Source organism: Alligator mississippiensis, chromosome 5 (assembly GCF_030867095.1).
Source record: "Alligator mississippiensis isolate rAllMis1 chromosome 5, rAllMis1, whole genome shotgun sequence".
Taxonomy (NCBI): domain Eukaryota; kingdom Metazoa; phylum Chordata; order Crocodylia; family Alligatoridae; genus Alligator; species Alligator mississippiensis.
The window spans coordinates 120,615,811-120,627,313 of NC_081828.1; positions in this window are offsets into that span (position 1 = coordinate 120,615,811).

Genomic DNA, 11,503 nt, shown 5'->3' on the forward strand with positions numbered 1-11,503 from the left:
CTCAGTGTTTACGTGATCTGGAACCAGAGTAGGCATTTGGCCAGAGCTCATAATGATAAAAGGAAACTCTCATCAGGATGAATGTTGGCAAGGCCAGCATGATCAATCTTCAAGTCTTTCACTTCTTGGTCGTCTAGTAATTCTCAGGCTTTCCAGACTTCAGGCATCCTTTGTTAGACACCCCCCAGAAGATGCCAGTGTTTAGTGTTCACTTTTTTTTTTTGACTATGAAAGAATAATAGAGCAATTCTTCTGTTGCAAAGAATTCAAAGACCCAGCAGATCAGCATGTTTTTGATACTATGGATTCCTCTTTGAAATTTCTAGGATTGTCTTGTGAATCATGTGTAGGTGTTCACACTTAGCAGTGCTGTGGCACCCTGGTGAAGAATTACTGAATAAGCCTGTCCAAAGAAGGGAGGGGCACATAATTTTGGAAGCTGTTAATCACATGAGAGAGAGTAAGCAAGAACAGGTATTTTCTGCATGGTCTTTGCTTTTATTGGGATTATTCTCCATACTATGCCTTGGGAACCATATTTCTTTCTTTTGGGCAAGTGGTCAGATTTAGTGCAAGGTCAAGTTCTCTCACAGTGGGTAATCTTTGTCATGGTGTAAAGTTAATTAAATAACTTGATCTAGTTTCATAGTAGGTAGGGTTGGAAGGGACCTGAGCAGATCATCAAGTCTGACCCCCAGCCATGGGCAGGAAAGAATGCTGGGGTCAAACGACCCCGGCAAAGTGTCTATCTAGCCTCCTTTTGAAGACCCCCAGGGTAGGAGCGAGCATCACTTCCCTTGGAAGTTGGTTCCAGATCCTAGCCACCCTGACTGTGAAGTAGTGTCTCCTGATATCTAGCCTGAATCTGCTCTCCATCAACTTATGGTCATTATTCCTTGTTACTCCCAGTAGTGCTCAGGTGGAGCAGGGACTCTCCCATTGCCTGCTGGTCCCCCTTGGCCAGTTTATAGATGGCCACCAGATCCCCTCTCAGCCTTCTCTTGTGGAGGCTGAACAGGTGTAGATCTTGTAGCCTTTCCTTTTAGGGCCTGCCCTGCTGCCCCCTGATAATGCAGGTGGCCCTCCTCTGGACCCTCTCCATGTTGTCCACATCCCTCCTGAAGTGCGGCGCCCAGAACTAGACGCAGTACTCCAACTGCAGCCTGCCCAATGTCGCACAGAGGGGGAGGATCACCTTGGACCTGCTTGTGATGCATCTGTGGATGCGTGACAAGGTGTGGTTAGTCTTCCTGAATGCATCCCCACATTGGCAGCCCTTGTTCATCTTGGAGTCTATAATGACTCCAAGATCCTTTTCTGCCTCTGTGCTGATGAGAAGGGAGTTCTCCAGCCTGTAGGTATGTTGCTAGTTCTTTGTCCCTAGGTGCAGTACCTTGCACTTGTCAGTATTGAATCCCATCTTATTCTCATCCGCCCACCCCCGTAACCTGTCCTGATCCAATTGCAGCCTGTCCCTCCCTTCTAGCGTGCCCACTTCTCCCCACATCTTAATGTCACCTGCGAATTTGAACAAGGTGCTTTTCACCCCCTCATCCAAGTCGCTGATGAAGATGTTGAACAGTGCGGGACTGATCCCTGGGGGACCCCACTGCCCCCTTCCCTCCAGGTCAAAAATGACCCATTCACCACCACTCTCTGGGTGCAGCCCTCCAGCCAATTGGTGACTCATCTGACTGTGTAGGCATCGACACCACAATCTCCTAATTTTTTAACGAGAATGGGGTGAGAGACAGTGTTGAAGGCCTTCCTAAAGTCCAGAAAGACTATGTCTACCATGACACCTGCATCCAAGGATTTTGTGACCCGGTCATAGAAGGCCACCAGGTTGGTCTGACAGGACCTGCCTCATATGAACCCATGTTGGTTGCCCCTAAGCATACACTCCCCTGCTTCTCCCTTAGTTTGACCATGGATCAGATAATCCCTCAGAAATATTAAAAAGTAAGGTATGTGATTGACTTTTACTGGGAAAGTTGAGAGGTCAAACCACTGATTACGGTAACAGATATGAGGTCCACAATCAGCTAAAATGATCTGTCATAAAAATATCCAACGACCTAACCCAGTGGTTCTCATCTTGGGTTTTGCAAGAACCCACCGAGCTGCCTCACTACTAGTGCTGCCACCACCTCTGGATGAAACAGCACCACACTCCTTAGTTTCCAAGTGGTACATCAGAGACGAATGGAGAAGTGGTTGCAGCAGAAAGGCATACCTGCTTCCACTACATTATGCAGGTAGGCATGCCACTTCTGCTGCTGCTTTTCCCAGTTCAGCTTCAGCATGCCTCCAGAAAGACAAGGCATGTAGGGCAGTTCTACCTGGTGGCAGTGACACCTATCTCCAGTCTGCTACTGCTGCAGGGTGAAACTGCACACACACCTCAGTTTTCAGGAGAAAAGTCAGAGTTAAACAAGAAAGAGCTGTCTGCATAATGTGAAAACTGAAGCTCACAGCATGGTTTCACCCCATGGTGGAAGCAGCAGTGACCACACCATGGTAGCCCCTTGCCCTGCCCCATCCTCCTTCCAGGGCCTCTTTGTATCCTTTTGCCCATCCTTTACCCCTCACACCCCTTTTGCACTCCTCACCTGCTGGGTGTGCAGCCCAGCACCTTGTTCCTGCCAACTACACATTCCTGGACTTGTCTGGTAGGACCCCAGGCCTGGAGTTCAGCAGGGATCACCCTGGGGTCACTATGGAAAGAACTTGGCCCAGTGATTCCTGATCCCCATCAGTCACTTGGAGCCATGTGTGGTGAATCCACTGCTGCACTGGAACCAGATGTGCATTCTGCCAGACAGAGCTAACGGAGTACTCCTCTCCAGTAGTCTGAAGGAGTGAATATAATTAGATCAATTAATAACATGTATGAATTAATAACCAAATTATATTTATCTTATACTATTCTTCATGCATGATGTTAGATTTTTTTAATGGTGCCAAATTCTGCCTAAAAAGGTTGAGAACCCTGACTAACCAATGCTTTCTCTGCAAGGATGCATTTTCCTCATGCCATTTGCTTCAACATTCTCAACATTTAAAAAATATTTGAGACCCTTTTATGGCCAAAAACCAAAGGAATTGATATGGCTCTTGATTTAATCTAATGGCATTTGATCAAACACCATCCATCCACAGGCTACTTGTATATTTTATCCAAATAAATTCTGTTCACAACTGAAATGACTAAAGCTTGCCCAGGCCTGGCTCATGTTCCTTACCCTTAATCCTCATACTCGCAATGTGCAGTTTTGCAGCTCTTACTCATGTAAGTAGTCCTGTTGAAGTTGATGAGCCCCAAAACTATCAAGTGCAAGTATGAGCTGCAGAATCAGAGCTTATATTTAGAGAATTAATAATTTTATGTTCATTGTGGGGGGTAAAAATTGGTGGCCCCATATTACTTCATATTAACACATAATCATTCAAGATTACACTGTATAAAGTGTTTGCTGAGACAAAATCTGACTGCCAAAAAATAGATTCTGTTGGACAAAAAACATACAAAACACCTGGTATTGCGGAGTGAATTGGCAGATTGAGGGAGCTAGTGAGACTGATTATTTTGCATTTGCTTTTGGTACTGTCTAGGAATCCAGAAATGGCCCAGGGCCACAGTGTACAAAGTTCTGTACAGAGATATAATGAAAGGATGAGTTCCTGTCCCAAGAAGCTTACAGTGCAAGACTAAAGGGAAGAAGTAAATGTGGCAAATGGACAAGGGAAGGGTGTCTAAAAAAAAAAAATGAGTCAATATTGGTCCACATGAAAGGTAGATACATCAGCACTCCAGCTGCTTAACAATTGCAATATTCCTGTCCAGCTGGGGTTTTTTTTTTCATTGTAAATGCCTGATTAACTCTTTGTTACAAGGTCAGTACAATGTGAGCGAGATTCTTTAGGAGTTCAGTAACTCCAGGCACCTCCTGTGCTACGAGGAATTATTTATACACGTTGAAATGGTGCTTAGTGGGTGGAAGATATTGCCATGGAAGAATTCTTAGCCCAGTTACACCAGAGGTAGCATTTTATACTCAATCTGCACAGGACTAAATGGCCACAGAAAGAGTAGTACAAGAATCAAGCCCGTGAGGTAATATATGTGTATATATGGATAGAGGAAGAGAGTTGATGGTTACAGGGCAGTGGACTGAAGCAAAATCCCTTGTAATTGTCTGGCATAATTTAGAAGCAGAGAGGCATATAGTACAGAGGGTGTGAAAAAGGGAGTAATGTAAGAGGCAGAGGAGTGTTAAGTACAAACCCCTGTAAAGCCAATAAACCATGAAACCATTGCTCTTTTCTTCAGTCTTTGTCACACACCAATATCAATGACCAGTCTGGCATTTTCCCTTATAAATACTTCTAGCTCAGTGCTGCTGAGCCTCTCCAGCACATGATAGCTCTGATTCATTAGGCACAAGTCTACAATTGCCTCACACATTGCCAGAACCCATTTAGAATGGTTTTCATTCTCACAAATGTGACCAAGTACAGGTTTGAATGAAGGGAATTTATAAAAAGTTTCACTCTTGCAAACAGAAATTTCTCCTTTTTATTTTTAAAATGTTTTATATGTATATATATATAGCAAATGAACACAGTTTATACACTGAAATAAATTATAATAGGATCCATTAATACTGGGACAAAAAAAAAAGAACATGTAATCTATGCACTGTTCTATTTTCAATTTAGCTACCAAAACACAATGAAAAAGCTTTCAATGAGGTACGCTGGCTAACATGCTACAAATCTTTTGTGATGGAACAATGATTTGTAAATCCCCAAAGCTCTCCTTTTGCCTGGCTTGTGCCAGCATGTCTGATTCTGCTGCCAGTGTTCTGGCAACTTGAAGCAACGGTGGTGCCAGACAGTGCAGTCTGTGAAATGCCAACTGGAAAAAGCAGATGCAAGTTGTTTGGAACACATGGAGTCCTGAGATCCCTTTAAAAAGGCACATGCTTGCTGCTATTGTGGGCAGTCACAGTGAGCAATACAAGCGTGTGCCCATTTTTATCTCAAAAGTTTCATAGCAATTTTAGGTCAGGATTTTTTTATGAGTATTTTGTTATGCTCCACACCAATAGCTTCTGGGGCATGTCTGATATAAGGAAACTGTAAAATAATGTATTTTTTCAAGGTATATCCATATACAGGTATGTAAATAAAATGTATGTGTTTATATATATATGGGAGGGTGCCCAAGTGCTCTGGCAAAAAGTTTATTAAATCAAAATGAATGAAATAGCAAACACTTTAATTTATGGGCCTGGTTTGGAGGCACAGTACATTCTGAGAACCTGTGGAATTAAATTTATATAGGAAATTTTCCCTGACACACCCCATCCTTCCCTTCTCCACAAAAGCTGTCCTTTTCACCTCCAATCTCTACAACCTACCAGTACACATTTGATTGTACAGGAGTCTATGTATAAAGGAGAAGGGCCTTTTGCATCCTTCTGCTATTTCCAGATCTAGCCTAGGGACAGAAGTTGCACATAAACCAATTTAAGTGATCAGAAACTGGTTTAAACCTGTAACAGAACAGAAGCTCAGTGCACATAAACCAGTTTTAAAATGGCTGAAACTGGTTTAAGATAAACCTGGTTGAATGTATTATCAGACTTAATTGATTTGGGTCAAACCATTTTATGAAACTTCTGTCCCAGACCCCTTCCTGGTTCAAGTTAAATAAGTCCCCCAGAATGCTTTTCAGCCCTGGACTGGGCTATGCTATCTGCTCCAGAGAGCAGGGCTGGTCCTTCCTGTCTGCTCCCTGCCTGGAGCAATGAGGACTGGCTGACAAGGGACTGGGGAGGGGCAAGCTTGGCTGGGGATGCAGCCCAGTCTATGCAGGGGATTGTCCCCTCCCCCCTCAGGCAAACCCCAGCTGGGGTCTAGGGCGAGGAAGGGGTTTTAAACACCCCTTCCCTTGTTCAAACTTACTGCTGGCTGCAACTCTGGACTACAAATCCCAGAGGTACCAGAAAAAGGAAGTGATGAGCAACCCTGTAGAGTTCTGCTGTTGTAATTCTGGACTGCAAATCCCAGAGACCTCAGGGCAGCAGGAAGAGGAAGTGAATACACAGCCGGAGAGCTGTGCTGTAGCACCCACCAGCTTCTGGCTTGAGCCACTGCAGGCACGTGGCTGCATTTCCTGAATCAAAGGTAAATGTCTGTTCACTACTTCTGTCGTAATTTAATCTATACAGTTTAAACTAACCTGTAAAGACTGAATCGATTCAGCCTTGGGCTTTTTGACTATCTGTACTCATCCCTAATGGCCCCATTTTTGGGTCTCCAGGGAGTTTTCACTTGGAATCATTGCATACCAAGAGCAATGCTTTCCCTCTTCCCTTGCTCCCATCACAGTATCTTCTGTTGGAGCATTTCTGTCATTAACCTCTTGATGCATTTCAATACATTGTTTTTGAGGTGTACTTTGTAGATGCTCATGTTTCAGTGTAACCCAGTTTAATTTGCATAGATTTATTTGGTACAGTAATGGGTGTTATTTGCAAGTTGCAATTTCTGTGTGTCTGAGGGGAAATGCACTGCAATCTTGCTAACAGGTAATGACAAAGTAGTTAAGTCCTGATCCTAGGCTCACTGAAACCGACAAAAATCTTTTCATTAACTTAAGTAATATGTGAATGTTCTCTATGATCCAGCAAAAAAATATGCTCACTCGATCAAATTGTGTGTGAATGTAAATGTGCACATAGCACTGGACTTTACTACAGTATAGTAGACTTGATATTTTTCAGCTGAAACTTAAGGGTTAGGGACGGACATTACACATAAACCGGCTTAAGTGATCAGAAACTGGTTTAAACCTGTAACAGAAGAGACATTCTGTGCACATAAACCAGTTTGAAAATGGCTGAAACTGGTTTGAGATAAATCTGTTTTATCTGTAGTATCAGACTTAAACCGGTTTGAGCCAAATCAGTTATGCAATGTCTGTCCCAGGCCCCTTCCTAGTTTAAGCTAAACTAGACTCCCTTTGAATCCCCCAGCATCCTGGAATGCTCTCTGGGCTGGGCAGGGTTCTCTGCTCCAGCCTCAGGGCTGACCCCACCCCTCCACTCTCTAGCCCAAGCAGGGACCAGCCCTAGCAGAGACACTAGCCAGAATGGTCCCATTAAGGCAAAGTGGGCAGGGAGAGGGTTAATTCTTCCCTCCTTCCTCTCTTCCCTCACTGCACCCAGGGTTAGTCAGTCTGCCAGGGAGCAGAGGGGAGGGGGCTGCAGCCGTGGCCTCTGGAGCTGGCAGATCCCAGCTGCAGGGAAGGGACCAAGGGAGGAATTAACCCTTCTCCCTGCCCCCTTCACCTTCATGGGGCCATGCTGGGTTGGCTGTCCCATAGGATGGGGTGGGGGGCTCTGTTCCATGCTGGAGGGGACTCTTCCCCCTCCTCCTCTTCCCAGAGTGTGGAGAGGGACTCTGTGTGGCATTGGATGGGGACTCTTACTTCTCCTCCCCTTCCCCCCCACCACTGTGGGGCTAGGAGTGGGGGCTCCATGCAATGCTGCCTGGCCCCAGAGCCAGGAGAGAGGCTCTGTTCCATGCTGGGGGGAACTTTTGCCCCCTCTCCTCCTCCCACCAGAGGGGCAGCGGGAGTATGGAGATCAGCTGGGCAGGGTGTGGGTAAGAGGGGGGGTGTAGGGACCCCCACACACTCCTTCCCATGGCGTGCAGCCCCCACTGCCTGGCAGCAGCAGCAGGTGGGAAGGTCAGGGCACACATGCCCAGTGGAGGTGCAGCTCTGGCCAGGTCTGGAGGGAGTGGAGCCTGACCTATCAATGGCTCTCCACACCCTGCACGTGCAGCTCTAGCACTTGCAGTGAGGGAAGCCTCACACTGGAGTCTGCTGCCTCCCCCCATCCCTGCTGCGCAAGTCCCCACACTCCACTGGGAATGGAGGGAGCCTCGCCCCCTGCTTCCTCATGGAGTCCAGCACAGGGCTTCCCCTCTGCGAGTGTGGAGCTACAGGCATGTGGCATGGAGCCCCTGTGATAGAGGCAGCCAACACTGTGCTGGACAGCCTGCCTGGCTACTTCCATCCCTGGGGCTCCACGCTGCGTGCCTGCACCTCCACACTCTCAGTGGGGAAGCCCCACGCTGAACTCCATGGAGAAGCATGGGCACAGCTCCCTCCATTCCCAACAAAGCAGTGAGTGGGGGAGGCAGCAGGCTCCTCCCTCCCCCCCCCCCCACTCTGCTCAGCTTCCCTGTGGAAGGGAAGGCTGCTTTAGCACCCCAGGGCTTCTGGTTTGAGCCACTTCAGGCTATTCACTTGGAAACCTGATTCATTGTCTGCAGGTTAGTCTAACCTGCAAAGATTGAATCAATTCAGGCTTTTTGAATGTCTGTCCCTAGCCATGACCTGTTCCCTTAGCTCACCATTTGAAATGCTCTTGTGTTTGGAGTAAAAGACAATTTGAATCCAAGACATTCTTTTCTGTATATAGATATATGTATGCCAGTAATAAACATATTAAACATGAGATAGGTTTGCTCAAAACATGTGGAAAACTACAATATTCTATGTCAAGAGACCATTATACAAACTAGTCAACTATGTTTACATACTTGGGTAGATGGTGGGATTGTTCATATGTAAAGTACCTGGTTTGTTTTTTAGAGGGCATTCAAAGGGGAAGATTAGGAGATGAAGATGAGAAAGGGATATGGAGATGAAGAAGGCAGCAGACAGTAAAACAAAACAAACCATGAACACTGGTTGAAATTCTCAAAGTCAGCTAGGAGTGTCAGCCACAAAAGCCTCATTAATTCTAAAGGAATTTAGCTAAAAAATGTGGAAATCTAAGACATTCATGTTTCATATATAAAGCAACAGGGAGCTAGTGGAACAAGTCATAGTGGTCTCGCTTTTAAAAAAATATGCTCTGAATGCTGCTTTTTACAGTAGCATTACTGTAGTGCCTAAAGCTATTACTGTGTAATAATAGGATTTGTCTTAATAAGAGAACCATCTAGAACAAGTCAGCTGGGCTTGAGAGACAGTTCTGCGTATTGCCATTCTTGTTTGTCTAGTAATTAGGAACATGTTTTTGAGGTTGTTAAAAATAATGGGTTTTTGGAGAAGTATATCGGTTGGAATAGGTCATTCCACGGAAGCTTGACTTTCTGACGTACTCCAGATGTCTGTCCTACAGGACAATTCTAAACTCCTGGGCCTGTCAAAAGAGAATCTCTTGGGTTATTTTCGTTATCACTTTGACAGCAAAGACTACTCTCCTGAGACACTAGAAAAGAATGTGTGAACCTGACAGTACAGGAATGAATTGTTTCCTTGACAAAAAGAAGTTGCTTTATAGAATAACACAATCCACAGGCTGGAGGATGGGGAAAGCTATATATGACCGTATATAGGGGCCATATCATTTTTGTATTGAGTCAGAGGTCATTCTTCTTCCCCTTCCTTTTTCTCTCGCACTTCTACCTTCTCCTTACTGTAAAAGAGAGAGGTTTTCTTAAATCTTTGTACTTGCTGTTTTACTCCTGTTTGTTATTTATATATTCATTGTACTTTGTATCTATCTTGCCTTTTTACATAAAAACACTGTCTCAGGCTTCTCTTTTAATCCTGTACATCCCTAGATGGCCCTAAGAGGGTGTTTAATGGATGACATAGATATATACCCTCACTTATCCAACCCGCTGGAGGCCTCAGAAAGCCTAAGCTGCCTCTGCTGTAAAATCCCCATGCCAAGCAGCAGTATTAAATGATTAAAAGTTGACTTGCAAGGTTCTCTTATCCTATATTGGGGACTTGGATGTTATGTCCTGAATTGGCTGTCTTCTCTTGGGCACACTTTCATTTCTTTGGGTCTCTAGGCAATTTAGAGAAGCAGAAAGCATTTTGATCTAGAGATGTTTAAATGTAAACTTGGTGGTTAAAATGCCCATATATTTAAGATGCAGCCTAAATAACAAAGGAGAGGTCTGTCTGGAATGGTTTGCTCACAGTTGTAGATACTGAAAACCCAGTGCTTCTACCGCTAGCAACATCATTTAGGTTTACTCAACTTGGCTAGCATTTCACCATGACTCTCCTCAGTATTCTTGTTAAATTTATGTTGAGGAATGAGCTCAAAAACCTAGATTAAATTTGTGTTAAATCAGCAGAAAATCATGATTGCATGAGCAACTGAGCAGTTGCTGGAATTTATAGTGAAGTTTCAAAGCAGATTACGTGATCTTCTTTAATATGATTTTCAGCAAAGAATGGGAGAATGGATTTGTATTGAGCACCAGAAAGCTCTTGAACACACTGTTTGATTTAAATGCTATTTCTGTACGAGAACATAAGATAGAGAGGGATGAAAGGGATGGATAAAACAGAAGGAAAGAGGAATAATCCTGTGTTGGGAATGAAAAGGACAAAACAATTGAATAAATTGTTGCCATTACTGCAACCTAGAAGTGTACATTCCCATATCTCAAATTATGAAACAGAAGACCTCATCAGGTAATACTGGAGTGTAAAAAAATTATTAAGAGTTTAGAGGAAAGGAAAACTCTGTCTTACCTAAGCAGAATATGGCTGGAGGAGAAATACCTTATCCGATTTAACCAACATAAACAATTACAACTCCAGAAAATTGTATTTCTCCTCTTCACCTTCCTGTACTATTTCATTCAAGATGAGGGAAAAATGCCCAGGTGTGCACACAGCATGGCCAAATGGCACATCTTTTAAAGGTCACCTCTCTAAGCTTTTGGCCTGCTATGCTAGGTGCACCAGTTTTGAACAAAGCTTCCTGAGAAAATAGGTCAATTGACTTCCAAAATAAACTAAAAATGACCAGAATTCCAGTTCTTGAAAAAAAAAAAATTAGGAGTTGAAGAAATCAAACTTTCTATGAAATAAAAGCCAATCTACAACAAAATAAAGAAAAGAAACACCTGGCTGTCAAGAATCAATAATAATCTCACAACCATCTCTTTATATACTAAGCTCTGCCTTCTTAAAAATGGCCTTCCTTTTCAAGCTGGGCCTGTCTTCTCTGAGTAACTGTGCAACTGTCTGTTTTGTGTAGATGCTCCCTTTTTTCCTGCATGTTTTGACAAGTAGTGTAAGAAATGTAACAGTCTATCATCTTTATGCTTCAAAGCTAACACCAGTTGGACTGGATGGAGGCAGTTCCCATTGCTAAAAATTACTCGTTTTGTGTGTCTTTTTCCATAGACTTGAGCAGACACCATTGTACTAATTTTGTATTTTGGTCACAACCTGAATGTTATCTTTAATCTCCCTCTATAAGGGTGCCAAGTTATTACAGTAAGGAATATCTAGTGAACAAAGCGTCTGTTATGTATATGAAAAGGAGCCACTTCCCTCTGGGCTTTGTTTTCTCTACTTTCTCTCAACACTTCAGATATTCAATTAAGGAAAATATATTATGGTAATGTAAAGCATCTTGGCTTATTTACCAAGGAATGAGCC